We start from the raw sequence: 16,094 nt of genomic DNA, 5'->3' as shown, positions 1-16,094 counted from the left end.
TCTGGGGTAGAAGTGTTGGATATGTGGCCTCTGAGCTGCCTCTGGCAGAGCTATTTATGATCTGTATGGCATATGGAAAAGCTGCGGAATCTAAACTTGTGTTTTTAAAAAGAAAATCAGACTGTGGTGTTGGCGAATCGCGCTGTTCTCAGTGTAAACAGATGTGGCAACATCAGCCCACAGCACCAGACAGCAGCTCGGAGATTGGAAAACACCCAGATGTTCTGCGTGGAGAAAGAGTATTACCCTCCCAAATAGTATTGCTTGGGCTGTTGCTGGTTCCTGTGGTGCAATGGGGAAGGAATTGGGAGCTGCGCCTGTATGTTGGGGTTATGGATTTAGGGATGATTGTAAAGGGGGGAAAATAATGCAAAGAAAAATGAAAGGGAGGGAGTGGAGGGGAATGGGAAGAAAAAAAGATGACAGAAACGGCACTACTATAAATGCAGTGAACAGATACCCAACGCAGATGTTCAGGCGGTGTAAAAGTGTGGATCTCTAAAATATCCATCCAGCCTCAGCAAATCGTAACTCTCCTGCCCAACGTGTTTACCATGGTTGATGAGAATCGTAAGAAGTTAAAATCAACCCTCTTGGAGAAGAAAGCTTAACACCTCTGCTCCACAGAACAGGCTTTTGTTTGCATTACTGCCTTTCCAGATAAGTTGTTTAATCAGCTCTTCCTAATTAGAACTTAAACATAAAAGGAGAACCTCCTTTTATATTTAGAACGTGCAAAACGTTTCCAAACGTGCACGGTTTGTTTCAGCGCTTTGAGTTGGATCGTGTCGCTGCGGCGTTATCCCCTTGCGCTACCGAATCTACGCTAGATCTCTCTTTTTAAACGCTGTAAACAAAAGGGAGTTAATTCCTATAATTCTTGTGGTCTGTGTAAACTCCGCTGTTGTCCGGAACGTGTTTCAGATTTATGGAAGAGCTGTTCCCTTCGCATCGGGACGTGCTGGTACTTGCTGCCTGCTCTCCATATAAGGGATGAGATCCTGCTTTTATGTACGTGCCCCTTGGTAAATCGGGGAGAAATAAAGCGTATTCGTGGTAGGAACAGGGAGGATAAGAACCGATACCTTCTCATCACTTTGCGTTTTTCCTGAATTAATAGACGTATGTATTTAGGATTCTGTTCTAATTTGTAGCTTCATGGAGCATCCACTGATCTCCAAGCATTGTTACAAGGATAAAACCTCAAAAGAATAACTGGAGATTTACTCTGAAGTGTATGCAAAGATGTTAAGCGTGCTGTGGGCAGACTTCCATCTTTTTGGTCCTCAAAAGCGATCCCTCACCCTCCTGCAAAGATGAAATACTATTTGAAAATTAAATTTTGAAGCTGATAGAAGAATGGTTGTCCCATTTTCCACAGCACAGATTCAAGTAGAGTCACGTCTCTGCCTGCTAGAGTCTAAATTTCATGCTCAAAACTTTCTGGTCAGATGCTCTGTGGCATAATATAGAGCTGGAATGTCCTGGCTTCCAATTACTGACTTGTTTTCCTCTGCAAGAATGATGTTTAGCTTTACAAGCTGTGTTGACTGGTGGTTTTCTTGAGAAACCGAGATAAGGGGAATGTTGTGCGCCGCTGTCAGTCTCCTGACTGATACTGAGCTGTTTCCCGAAACTTGGCCTTGAGTGTTTTGTCCAAATTTGATACTTACAGTTGGGTTAGGGTTCTTTTTGTCGTTTTGTTTTTTTTCCTACGTTTTAACTATATATACATATATCTATATATATTATTTTTTAACTGAATTCCATCCCTTTGCTCCTAATTATTCTGTAGTGGCTTTACCACAATTCCCTTTCCCTATGTATGCTCTCTCTGCTTTTATTGCCCATGTTTCTGGAGCGAGAGGCCCTTTGCTTTATTTCACCATGATAGTCCAGCTGGCCAACATTATCTCCCTTCCTAATCAGTAGTCCTGGGCTGAACCGAAGCAAGTTTCATGTTCTCATACATATATTACACCCGGCTGCCACCTCTTCCTGTTGTCCCATGCCACTTGTCAGTTGAGCTGACTCTGCCCGTAGCTAAATCGCCAGGGATTGATTTTATTTCGAGTTGACTTCATGGATCATTATGTCAACTGTTTGCACTTAGATAGTTAATGTATATTTGCGTGCCCTCTGCCCAGCGAGTTTATTTGAAATTCGTTCTTCCCTGGTTTTCCATGATTAGCTTGGAGATTCCTGCCTCTGCACATCATTTTTCTGCTCAAGTCGGACTGCGGATGATTGACCCACGGGGTTTTACAGGGTGAGCTCCCCCATCTCTGCCGTGTATCTTCAGCAACCAGCAAGGGTTCAGGAACTTTTACGCACCAAGACCCAGTAATAAACTGCCACATGTATTGAGTTATTCTCAGTTTTCCAAGCATTATCTTGCTCCATCTACAATTGTGGCGGCCGCTTCTCATTGCTTCCCCAGAGCCCGTGCCTATTGTCTTTGCCGATCTTGCGAAAAGCTTTAAAATCCCTTTTTCAAATGTCACCCGTGTGACAATCCCATTTTCTGGTTTATCAGATGGACTTCAGCCTGGCATTCTGTGTTTAACCTTCATCTAGTGATCGTTTTCCACACAATAATAATTTCTCTTGGTTTACCTTTTTCCCTCCTTCTTCCATGGGTATTTTTTCCTACAGCTTGTCTGGTACCAGTTGCACTCCGACCTTTTCTGAAGCATTTGGTTTTCATTTCTGCTCCGATTCCTGTCCGCTGGAACTGAAGCTCCGTGAGCGTTTGAGCGTGGCCTGGGCATCCTCAAAACTTAAAGTGGAGACTTTGAAACCTACTTGAAACACCAAAGGCAGGTATTACCATCGTGATCCCGGAGACTTCTGAAAGCTCAGCATCAACACAGCCCAGCTGGACGTGTTCAGCTTTCAGGATGGGTTTGCACGTTGTCTCTTCACCGCGTTCATGTCTTATTCAACTTAAACTCTGGGATTGACGAAGCATTTTCTGTCCTTGTCGATGCGTTTTGGCTCTTGGGGTTCCTCCTGCATCCCTTGAGGCCCATTGAGACCCACATTTTGCTATAGATGTCACGATGCTCTGCATTTCTCTGCATGCCGTTGCAGAAGCACTTAAAGCTGGATGCAGAGCTCACAGTGTGTTGACATGGTCTCATCTTCCAAGGAATGCGAGGAGAAGTCCTAATCCACGGAGAGAAGTGCCTGGCTATCCAAGTTCCGATCGCCCCAGAGATCAGTGCTCTCTGATCCCATCGGAAAGCAGATTCCAACATCAGCTTTTCCCCAAAAAATGCCCCATCTGCCCCTACTGCAGCTGCAGCAGCTCGTGACTTGCAGAACTTTCCCTTTGAGAGCGAAAAGTCAATGAGTCCCCCTGCAAACATGAGATGTCCCAGGAGCAATCTCTTGTGGTTTTGAAATCCTCAGTGATTTATCCAGAGAGGGTTTTCGTTTGACAATTCTGTGGGCATCTGCCATAAATTAACATCTCTCTTTGTTTCTTACATAAAATACTGTTTCTTGCAGCTACTCTGCCCGTTCCCTGGTGCCTCATCGATTGTGGGCATGGACGGGGGAGAGGAGAAGTGCAAACACCTCTACCAGCTGACACTCCAGCTCCAAGCACCACACGGCCCACTTGTTGTTCTTGCTGGTTTTATGGCTCTTTCAATGTCTCTTTCAAAGTCTCCGAGTGGTCCCCTACTTCGTACCGCAGCTACTTAAAGGGTCTCACCATTTCACACAATCACAGAAGAGTTGGGGTTGGAAGGGACCTTTAAAGGTTATCTAGTTCAACCCCTGCCATGAGCAGGGTCATCTTCATTTCACCATACCCCCACAGACTGAAGATCCTTGTCTTCCATTTTAAAACATGATTTTCAAGCATGTTCGTACCACAATATCTCAGTTTTTGGGGTTTTAGTACTTTCTGCAGTCTATAAGATGACTCCTTCAGCTTGCGTTTTGAACTCATAATAGCTGTTTCAAGTAGAAATTAATCTTACCTTGTGTCTTATGAATCTAGATTTGTTTTTCCTCTGATACAATATCACTGGTAACATGACAGACAACCTCAAATTACCAATGTGGCCCTGCTTATGCTGCTTTTCTAACAGCCAGATCTGAACCACACGGAAACAAAGATCTTCCCTTGACTTTGGTGAGTGTTGGATCATGTTCCAAGTGTCCTTGGTGCTTGTTACTCTTCCAACCTTTTCTGTATAATATGGATGAAGTGGGGGAATAAAAAGGCTTTGGCATTTTGATTGCCAGTTGGCCAGCACTGGACACTTGAACCTCTTGAAACCCCGTAATCTGTGTTGCACTGTCACTTCACAGAATCCCAGAATGTCAGGGGTTGGAAGGGCCCTGGAAAGCTCATCCAGTGCAATCCCCCCATGGAGCAGGAACACCCAGCTGAGGTTCCACACGAAGGTGTCCAGGCGGGTTTGAATGGCTGCACAGAAGGAGACTCCACAACCTCCCTGGGCAGCCTGGGCCAGGCTCTGCCACCCTCACCAGGAAGAAGTTTCTTCTCATATTTAAGTGGAACCTCTTGTGTTCCAGCTTGATCCCATTACCCCTTGTCCTATCATTGTTTGCTACCGAGAAGAGCCTGGCTCCATCCTCCTGACACTCACCTTTTATATACTTATAGACATTAATGAGGTCCCCCCTTAGCCTACTCTTCTCCAATCTAAAAGAACCCCAGCTCCCTCAGCCTTTCCTCACACGGGAGATGCTCCACTCCCTTCAGCATCTTTGTTGCCCTGCGCTGGACTCTCTCCAGCAGTTCCCTGTCCTCCTGGAACTGAGGGGCCACAACTGGACACAATATTCCAGATGGGGTCTCACCAGGGCGGACTTTTCACAGTCCAGTAGCATTAAAACTAGTTGGGGAAATAGTGGTGGAACGTACTGGTGGCATCACCGGAACACGCTCCTGAGACACCAGCTGGGAGGTGAACAGCGTTTGTTTCGGAAGCGTCTGCTCTTCTTTGCAAACGTGCCTAACCATTTCCTTACCGAAAGCACACCTAGCAATGCCAAAAGTACGGGAAGTTATTTTTAAACTGAAGTATTGGTTACCTAAGAGTAATTATGAATGTGAAAATTTCTGACAAAATCCCGCAGTATTAAACATTCTGGAAAGCTACCAGAACAGGACATTTTCAAACTGAAAACGTGCATGCTCCTCGTCTGGCCTTTCAGTGTAACAGGATAGGATGAAATGGTCGGAAGATAAAACAGTGGTGCATGTTTCAGAGGTAAACATTAATAAGGTCACCCCTCAGTCTCCTCCAAGCTAAAGAGACCCAGCTCCCTCAGCCTTTCCTCACAAGGGAGATGCTCCACTCCCTTGTTTGTATTAATATTATACCAAACAGCCTCTAAGCAAAAAGAGGGTTTAATTCTGTTTTTCTGTTCATATTTCTCTGCATGCAAAGCCCAGAGTGGTTAGAAACCGAAGCCACAGGACGGGGAAAGGAGAGCAGCTCTGCTGATGTTGAATTTGTGATCTCTTTCCGTATACTGCTGTCCTCACACCTACTCCAAACTGGAAACCAGTTTGCGCTGCTGCCTGCGAGCGGCTGACGGACCACATCGTCCCTGGTGTGTTTTCACAGCTTGTGTTTTCAGAACTGAGTCACACGCACTGCGGCTTCCAGACTCCAAATATTCAGGTGTTCGCAGGGTAAGGACCCAGCGGCTGGGGATGGAGACAATTCTGATTAACTCCCAACAGTGGAAAAGGCAATCGGGGTGGGCAAAGGCTGAGCTGGTGTAAATGGATGTGGTCTCAGGGTGGTGATGCTTGTGAAATCCGGGTGCTGAGTGGGCCGGTGCTGCAAAAGCCCGTGGTTTGGTGTGGGGCTGCCACAAACCCTGCGCGTTGTCACAGAATCCCAGACTGTCAGGGGTTGGAAGGGACCTGGAAAGCTCATCCAGTGCAATCCCCCCATGGAGCAGGAACACCCAGCTGAGGTTCCACAGGAAGGTGTCCAGGCGGGTTTGAATGGCTGCACAGAAGGTGACTTTGTCACCAGGAGCCCAGCTGGGCGGGAATCGGCATGGAAATGCAAAATAGCAAAAATCTCTGCAACCGAACATACCTCTGAAACGTGCACCAACATTTTCTCTTCCGACCATTTCATCCTATCCTGTTACACTGAAAGGCCAGACGAGGAGCATGCACGTTTTCAGTTTGAAAATGTCCTGTTCTGGTAGCTTTCCAGAATGTTTAATACTGTGGGATTTTGTCAGAAATTTTCACATTCATAATTACTCTTAGGTAACCAATACTTCAGTTTAAAAATAACTTCCCGTACTTTTGGCATTGCTAGGTGTGCTTTCGGTAAGGAAATGGTTAGGCACGTTTGCAAAGAAGAGCAGACGCTTCCGAAACAAACGCTGTTCACCTCCCAGCTGGTGTCTCAGGAGCGTGTTCCGGTGATGCCACCAGTACGTTCCACCACTATTTCCCCAACTAGTTTTAATGCTACTGGACTGTGAAAAGTCCGCCCTGGTGAGACCCCATCTGGAATATTGTGTCCAGTTCTGGGCCCCTCAGTTCCAGGAGGACAGGGAACTGCTGGAGAGGGTCCAGAGCAGGGCAACAAAGATGCTGAAGGGAGTGGAGCATCTCCCGTGTGAGGAAAGGCTGAGGGAGCTGGGGCTCTTTAGTTTGGAGAACAGTAGGCTAAGCGGGGACCTTATTAATGTCTATAAGTATATAAAAGGTGAGTGTCAGGAGGATGGAGCCAGGCTCTTCTCAGTGGCAAACAATGATAGGACAAGGGGTAATGGGGTCAAGCTGGAACACAAGAGGTTCCACTTAAATTTGAGAAGAAACTTCTCCATGGTGAGAGTGGCAGAGCCTGGCCCAGGCTGCCCAGGGAGGTTGTGGAGTCTCCTTCTCTGCAGCCATTCAAACCCGCCTGGACACCTTCCTGTGGAACCTCAGCTGGGTGTTCCTGCTCCATGGGGGAATTGCACTGGATGAGCTCCTGAGGTCCTTTCCAATCCCAAACATACTGTGATACTGTGGTTAATCTCTTTGTATAAGGCGAGATACTGTTGGAAAAGGAATATTTGAACGGCTCGGATGTTGCACTGGTGTTCAGCCTTGTGCTTTGCAGGAAGGGCTTACATTGAAACAGCAGCTGAATATTTTGTTCGCAGAGCACGATGTTCGGATGGGACAGTTCTGTCTCTTGGCACACTCCTCTCGGTTTCTCCTTTACGTTCACCAGACTGCTCCTTGCATGCAATTGAGCGTGGGGGTTTTTAAATTTCCATATAAACCCGAGTATTAAAAGTCAGCAGGGGGAAGGGAGGGAGGTGAAGGTCGCTTTGTGGTGGTTGCAGAAAAGGGAAGAGGATAGAAATGTTCTTTGCAGCGATGCGTGCTCTGCTGTCACGAAAGAAACCTGCCGTCTCCTTCATGTCGGAGAGACCACATCTGCACTTGGTGATGGGGGGCGGAAAAATAAGCAGGAGAAGTGCTGATCAAATCAAGGCAAAGCTTGGCAGCCCTGTGGAACAGCCTGATGCGTATCAGCCAGCACGTGTCCAACACATGTTGTGGCTTGATGCTCCCATCAGGAGCTGCGGGCACGCGGTGGATGGCAGCGAGGAGGAGGAGAGCTGCAGACCTTCATCCTGCAAGGAGCCCGGTCCTGTCCCTGTGAGTGACCCCGTCCTGTGCACATGAACCAAGGTACTACTGCTCACACAAAATATCACTATAGTGAGGCCACTGCTGATGGGATTTAATGGCTCCAGTGATGATACTCAGCCCGGGGATGGTCCTGCAAGGCGATCACTGTCCTGTCTGCCTAGGTGGGATCTCCCAGAACTGTCACCATCCTGGGGGTTATTTGGGGACAGATATTTAGCAGGGCCCGTTGCGATAGGACAAGGAGTAATGGTTTTAAACTAAAGGAGGGAGATTCAGGCTGGACATGAGGAAGAAATTGTTGGCCCTGAGGGTGGTGAGAGCCTGGCCCAGGTTGGCCAGAGAGGTGGTGGCTGAACCATCCCTGGAGACATCCCAGGCCAGGCTGGACGGGGCTCTGAGCAACCTGAGCTGGTGAAGATGTCCCCGTTCATTGCTCACTGTTGGACTAGATGAGCTTTGAAGACCGCTTCCAACCCAAACTACTCTATAATTCTGTGGTTTGGTGCATGGTCTCCAGCCTATTTTGGGTGTGCAGCATCTAAGGAGCAGCTGGGCTGCAGATCCATCCATGGTGGCATCAGGCACCTTTGCTTCCCTACCCAGGGCTGCCTGAACTGGGACGCTGATGGATGGCTCAAGTCAGTAGGGACCGATGTGTCTAATCTGACCTCCCACAGGCGATAGCTTCTCACCCAGCATCGCCAGGCTGCTTTCTAGGGATTATTCACTTTCTTTCCCAAGTCACTGGGCTTGACCGAGCGTTACAGCTTTGACATCTGCAACCACAAAGGATTGGGGAAAAGAAATGTTGAGGACTGGCTGCTTCAGACTGACTCTCTGCAGTGCATCTTGATTCTGGATAGCAAGCCACAGTGCCTGAAAACATCTGCAGACCACATTGGCCCTGCATTCTGCAACGCGCCCTGTTCTTTTATTCCAGCTACTCAAAGAAAACCCGAGTGGTGCAGACTTTGCAGCAAATGTTTTGCCAGTTTCTAGTTGTATTTCATAATCGTGATGGCATTCTTGGCCTCCTCGGATTTATGATTTATGGTGACATGTTCACAGCCTTCTGGGGGACGCGGGAGCTCTGGAGACAAGCTGTTCTGTGTGAGTGTTTAGGTCCTCCTGAGTCTGTTCTGTGGTACCAGGAAAAACCACGTGTGCATGCGAGCATGGATTAATATATTCTGTGCATTATACATTATTTGTCTGCAGAGTGCACTTGTTTCTCCACAGTCTAAGCTGTGTTTAAAGCAGGGCTTTAAAATGAGCCTAACAGCATCTGCAAAATAATTTTACCCTCTCCAAACAATTTAGTTAATTAAATGGCTAAATCAGTTCTTGCTGACTCTCCCTGAAGATACCCCTCCTGAAGGAGATTTTTTCTTTAGATTTGGATGAAATGCAAGGGTTGAGTCATGAGTTTTCTTTCTGGCTCGGCTGCCGGAGTGGGGAATGTTGTTCACAATACAGGCTGTTACCATATGCTTTTTTCATCAAGTAAAAAGGGTGCAACTTTCTTTTTTGCTTCCCCCTCCACTGACTCACTCCCCAAATATGTTTCTGGTTAGGATGCCTTGTGACTTCTTCCTGACATAAGGTTTTCTAGTTTGCTGTTCGCTTTGTGAATTGGCTCTGGGAGCTCTCAGACATCCCGGCTGCTGGGAGGAGAGGGCGGGTGTCCTGGAGAGCAGAGGGAACAGCAAGATGCTTCACCTGCTGCTTCGGTGCTTTGCGTGTTTGGTATCAAATCTGCCCCAGAAATGGTTTTCCAGAAGCCGAAAAATCCTTCTCCGCTGCTCGCCGGTGCTCTTTGGCTCCTGAATGTGGATTTTTATGTCTAGGAAGTCAAAGAAAAGCCCAAGGGAATCTCAGAGAGATCTCCCTTCTGGATTAGGTGAACTTGACGTTTGACTTGGTTGCAACGCGATGCTTTTAGAATTGCTACAAGTTAAGGAAGGGAGGTGCTTGGAAGGACAGACAGACAGACATGTGCCTTTCTGACTTATTTTAAGGCATTGCATTCAGGCCCCTGTTTGCTGTTGAGTTCTCGGTGCGGTGACCTTTCCGCTCATGCCAAATGTCCTTGGAGAGGGAAAGTTAGGAGCTGTTGTCAGAGCCACCCCAGTGCTCCCAGCATCCTGTCCTTACCGGTGGGCAGCTTCCAGCGCTTGGCCAACAGAAGGAAACAGCTCCCCCCCGCCAAAAAAAGGCAAACCATAAATCATTCAAATGATGCTTCCTGAACCTGACCTTGCAGAAAACAGGCTTGCACCTGCGAGCATGGGACAAAAACCAGTGTCCATCGCACCCTACCAGTGACAGTTTGTTGTGGTTGGGCTGTAGTGCACACCCCATCCTCACCTCCCAAGGTCCTGACAGCCCAGGAGATGCCAGAGATGCCAGAAGAGCAGTTCACCTCTTTTCCAGCTAAAGGAACCGAGATGCCGGGAGTTAAGCGACTGGCCCAGAGCCAGCGCTTGGAAACGAGCCCGTGAACTCCTTGTATGAGCTGGGACATGACCGTGTAGCTGCCTTGCCCTGCTGGAAATGTCACCCATGATCTCTGCTGTTCCTTCTTTTTTCTTTCTTTCCCCCAAACAGCTTTGTCTCACAGGACAATCCACATCTGTTCGATCCTCTGGGATGCAGAAGAGCCAAAACGCATTTCCTACAGCTTCTCCTGGAAAGTTAACTCCGGGTTTACCCACGCTGGGAGTTTTCCCAACATCATAGAATCACAGAATCGCTTTGGTTGGAAAAGAACTCTAAGATCATCGGTCCAACCATTAACCTACAGAAAGTCGTTCCAGCTGAGCGGTTCCCCGGCAGCGCGTCCCTGGACACAGGGCTGATGGCAGAAGACACGTAAGGTCACCGTGAGGTGGCACCGCAGGGTGGCCCTGCCTGATCCTGGCACCTCTCCTGGGGAAAAGAAATTGGGGGTCGGATCCTCCCTGTCCCTCCTCAGAGCCTGAGAGCCACTCTTCCCTGGGCCACTCGGGATGTTGCACTGAGACAACCTGTGGTGACCCAAAGCTGTTTGGGTACAGATGGTGGCAATCGTGGCATCACACGCCAAAGCCACTTGAGATGCCAGTACTGCTCGCAGGACTCAGGCTCTGGTAATAAGGCTCCATGAGACAGCGGGTCCCGTGTTCACGCTGGGGTCCTTCCCAGGAAGGACACATCATTTATAAACAACCCTCCACATGCTGTTTATCCGCATGGCATTGATAACCTCACCTTTGAGATCCAGGAGTGACTCCTGCAATGTGGTGCCTAATTTCCATGTGATTTCATAGAACTTCTTTTTATTGCCGTGGTGTTTTGGTTTGGTTTGGTTTGGTTTTTTCTTATTTTTTACAGTGCTGCTATCACTGTTTTTTCTTGGCCTGATGCTGTCATCATCCGGTGTCATCACTTAGGAGATGGAAGGAGAAGCAGACATGTTTCCTAGCAAGGAATAAATATTGGAATACCCCATCTTTGCTAAGGTGGCAGCACCTCCAGTGCCCAAACCATGCTGGAGAGATGGAAGCAAAGCCTGGCCACAGCACAGCCCTGCAGGGAGGGACAGGGGACTTGGTGCTTGGAAAAAATACTCTGACAGCACAATCTCGTGGACTCTGCCTTAAAAAAAAAAGTCCCAAAGGACATTTGGGAGCCCAACATTTGTGTTATTTAAATCTGAGCAAAATAAAGAGCTGGAGGCTGCAAGCTCAGTACAAACGGCAGTGGCTTCTCAGGACATTAGTTGAAACCCCTGGGGAGGAAAAGCACATCAAATGGCCAAAATAGGTCTCTCCTCCTCTCCATTGCCATGTTTCCATGTAGCTGGGAAAATGAGTGAGGTCTCGGGAATATCCTTTTGCTGGCTGTGCTTTCAAACACGCAGTTAAGAAACTTTCCTGTATCGCCTCCCCCCCCTTTGGTCCCCTGACAAGGAGAAGCATTTGAGACTTGCTCTTCCCCATCTGCACAACCACCAGCAGTGCTGGATGTGGGGTGCCAGGGACCTACAAGGGTGGGTGGTGAGAGCCTGTCCCAGGTTGGCCAGAGAGGTGGTGGCTGAACCATCCCTGGAGACATCCCAGGCCAGGCTGGACGGGGCTCTGAGCAACCTGAGCTGGTGAAGATGTCCCTGCTCATGGCAGGGGTGGCACTGGATGGGCTCTGAAGGTCCCTTCCCACCCAAACCATGTGCTGATTCTGTGATCTCTCTGCCATGGAGACCTCTTCTCACCCAACACACCTCCCCCTTCTCTGGTCTCCTTCCCCAGAGCTTCCTGATGGTCTGTTAAGCCACTTCAGATCAATGACCTGATTTTCTCCTCTTCCCTGTGTTCCCAGGCTGTTTCCTATCACGCTGCCATGGGGCTTGGTTTCTCCTCCCACGGCTGTACACAGCAGCGGCTCGCAGTGCATTCCTTCACATCGTAATCTCCGGTTTACTATCTAAGGAGTTGAAGGATATTTCCAACCCAATGCTGCCAGAAAATACTGGCACCCACCTCCAGCTACCTTCCCCTCGTACACATATCCAGCTCCTCAAGCGCTCTGATACTCTGCCATGTTTAAACGATCGTCACTTACAGTCAGCTCTCAATGCAGCGGGTTATTTTCTGGCTGATTTTTTCTTTCTTGAATTCTTTTCCAAGCCCCAGCTGGTTTCTGCAGTTTCTTACCCTAGTAACAGAGCCTGAGTCTTCGCACTGAGTGCCTGCTCTGTGCATGCTGCACGGGAGCTGCAGCTTCAACCAGGCTGAAAAACATGCAACACAACTGCATCTTGGCCTCCCTGTTCCCTGGGGAGCAGTAAGTACAAGATGTGAACTGACCTTCTGCCATTGGTATCAACTGAGGATGGGGATGAAGGGATGGAGAGCAGCTCTGCAGTGAGGGACTTGGGGACACCGAGGGGTGCAAGGTTGGACATGACCCAGCAACGTGCACTTGCAGCCCAGGTGCCAATAGTATCTTGGGCTGTGTCCCCAGCCCCGTGGGCAGCAGGTGGAGGGAGGTGATTCTGCCCCTCTGCCCTGCTCTGGTGAGACCCCCCTGCAGTGCTGGTCCAGCTCTGGGTCCTCAGCACAGGACACACATGGACCTGCTGGAGAGGGGCCAGAGGAGCCACAGGAATGATCCGAGGCTGGAACAGCTCTGCTGGGAGGACAGGCTGAGAGAGTTGGGGTGTTCAGCTGGAGAACAGAAGCTCTGGGAAGACCTTATTGCGGCTTAGTGCTTAAAGAGGGCCCTTAAGAAAGATGGGGACAGACTTTTGAGCAGGGCCTGTTGTGACAGGACAAGGGGTGATGGTTTTAAACTAAAGGAGGGAGATTCAGGCTGGACATGAGGAAGAAATTGTTGCCCTTGAGGGTGGTGAGAGCCTGGTCCAGGTTGGCCAGAGAGGTGGTGGATGAACCATCCCTGGAGACATCCCAGGCCAGGCTGGACGGGGCTCTGAGCAACCTGAGCTGGTGAAGATGTCCCTGCTCATGGCAGGGGTGGCACTGGATGAGCTTTGAAGGTCCCTTCCAATCCAAATCATTTGATGATTCTACACCCATCCTGCTGCCCTCAGGAGCAGCCCGAGACCATCTTCCTATGGCACAACCCAGCAGTAGGGACAAAGGGTCCTCCTGTGTAAGCAATGAACTGCTGAAAACTTTGACTCATCAGAGGAGGTGGGAGAACCTCATTGGCACAGAGCGAGCACACTGACCATCCAGGATGCATGTTTTCTGGCTCAGCTTTAAAAATGCCTGACGATGGTGATTCCCCTCCCTCTGCAGTCCTTTTCTCCCCTAAACAGTCTCCCAAAGGAGCCAGCCTGAACTGTTTTCCAGGTCATATGCCCATTGCTTTTTGCCTCTCCATTGTGGAAATGGGGGACAGGGCATTTGCTCCCTCTTCTCTTCCTCCCTCTTCAGAAAACCCCTCTTTTATCTACTTGAAGATGTTATCAGCTGTCTTTCTTTCTCCAGGGTAAACAGCCTAAATTCTTATAACTTTTCTTCATCAGTCATCATCCCATCTCACCAAAAACTACAGAGAAACCCAGAGCAGGGGTCCCCAGAGGGGATGTGATAGGGCCCATCTGTCCCCAGTTTGCAGGGGACAGGGACCTGCACCAGGAACTGTGGGTGCACAGAAACACCCTTTGCTATAGACGACTTCTAGGAGCTCGCAAGTCACTGCTATTTCATGCTTCAGCGGGGATTTGGAGAAAATCTCCCCACATTGCCCATTCCTGGCCAGCTGAGAGCCCAAATCTCCTTCCTGCAGGAGCTGCCCATCACTCAGACCACTCTGCTCGGAGGTGAAGTTCATCCCACCCGGCTGATTCAATAACATCTACCTTATTAAACCACTCTGCTTTGCTCTGTCTCTGTTTTTTCCAGCACTAACTGCATTACCATCCCACTCGCATCTGACCTTTCCGGTGAAGAATGAAGCCGAAAAAGCACAAAACCATCCAGCTGTCTGGGCATCATCCGTCTCCAGCTTCCCCCGACACAACAAGCTCCCAAATGTGCTCAGCTGTTGCAGCTACACTGGGCATCTCATGTGTCTGAGAGGCAAGTAAAAGGTATCAACTCCCATCCCCCTTTAATAAATGTGTTTGTTTCCTGTTTGATGTCCCCCAGATCCCTTTATTCAGCTCAGAAAACTTCAGTGTATCACCAAGAACCAATCCATAGCAGAGAGACATGCGTGTGGCTGCGAAATCTGAGCCCAGCATCCACCGGTTCACTAACACTCCTGTTTCTCTGAAGCCTCCCGGTGTTATTTTCCCTGCAAAAGGAAGCAGTTTGGGGTTATTTTTGACCCAAATCTGCACACAGGGGCTGCTTTACTTTGCCACTGTATCACAGCTCCAGCGGGGAGCTGCATCCTCAGTGGTTTTAAGTCACTGCTGTGCATCTGGCCTCAGCCTCTCCATCGGTAAAATGGGGAGAAAATTATTGCAGTTTCCTTGGCTGCAGCTGTTCATACCCAAATTTGACAAGGAAAGTCCAACAAACACTACAAACCCAGCAAGAAGAGCCAGGATATGTTTGTGGTTGGTTAAAAACAAGACAAAGGAGCAGTCAGGGGTGCTGTGGGGAGCCCCACAGATGCCCAAATGAAGCGGTCATAGGGGATGATGCTGGGTCACTCCACCTGCACCCACAGCCTGCAGTCTGGGGCTAATTTGAGTGGTTTGCACAGGACGAAGTTGCCCTGCATGACAGCTCCATCAGGGCCGTGCAGCCAAATGTGCCGCGGACGTCCCCGGCAGCCACGTCGTGTCGGTGCCTTTGCTCAGGTGCCTGTTATCAGCCTGGCTTTCACAGAGCTCTGACGTGCGTTTCGATACAAACGCTTGTTTGGAGGTTTTTGTTCTCCGATAGCTCATGAGCAAAGGCGGCCAAACCCCAGCGGCTCCATCCTCGGTGCCACCCTCCTCCTCCTCCTCATCCTCCAGCCTTTGCAGCTTCACGCAGCAGGGCTGGGATTTATGGGGAGGGTGTGATTTATAGGATGGGTGTGATTTATGGGGCTGCTGCTATTCTTGTTTGGCCTTGGGGGCTTTGCAGCCTTGGGGAACTCCTGGCTCTCTGCATCAGCACAGCTGGCTTCGAGTCCCTTGTTCTGGAAGATTTGGATGCTTTTGGGATCAGACAATGGGAATGAAGTGGGGGTATTTCTGGGGTGCTGTTGCTGGTGGTCTTTTCTTCCTTCTGGCCAGGCTTGGGGACATTGGGCTGCTCCTCCCTGGGGAGCATGGGGCCATGCGGCTCCTTCTTTTAGTGCCAAACGAAGGGTGGGTATGGGGCTCTGGGGGCTAATTGATCCATGAGAGTGTCCCAGCTGCCCACTGGTGTTTGCTTTCCACATCATACAAGGGTGTCTGGGTTTCTGCTGTTGTATCCCTGGTCATGGGAGATTAAGAATAAACCCATCTCCAGAGCATCCTTCTGAGGATGGGTGGCCCAGGCTGAGATTTCTGGGGTTTCCACAGTGGGAAAATCATCTCAGTCCCTTCACACCCTCATGTCCCTCATGAGCACTGCTGTACATCCAACCCACAGGGCTGGATTTGCTATTCCATTTCACAATTTGGTGATTTTTGCAATGCCATAGAGTCAAACAGTGCCCTGGGGAGTCCATCTTATGCTGAACAAAATTTGCACAGGGTGGGGGGATTCAAGTAATGCTCGCAGAGGAAAACTGGTGTGCTGGAACCCCAGGTTTGGGCAAGACATGGATCTGCAAGAGCTGGACTTTGCTTCTGATCCCTGCGTGGCACACAAGTGTGATGGGAGCATCTGAGGGACTGGGGGGGTTCAGCTTGGAGAGCAGGAGCTGAGGAGAGACCTTCTGATCTCTGAGCTGCCTGAAAGGAGCTTGGAGCCGGGGGGAGTCGGGCTCTGCT

Source organism: Patagioenas fasciata, chromosome 5, assembly GCF_037038585.1.
Source record: "Patagioenas fasciata isolate bPatFas1 chromosome 5, bPatFas1.hap1, whole genome shotgun sequence".
NCBI lineage: Eukaryota > Metazoa > Chordata > Aves > Columbiformes > Columbidae > Patagioenas > Patagioenas fasciata.
The sequence above is the reverse complement of the archived record's forward strand: the minus strand, read 5'-3'. Positions refer to the sequence as shown.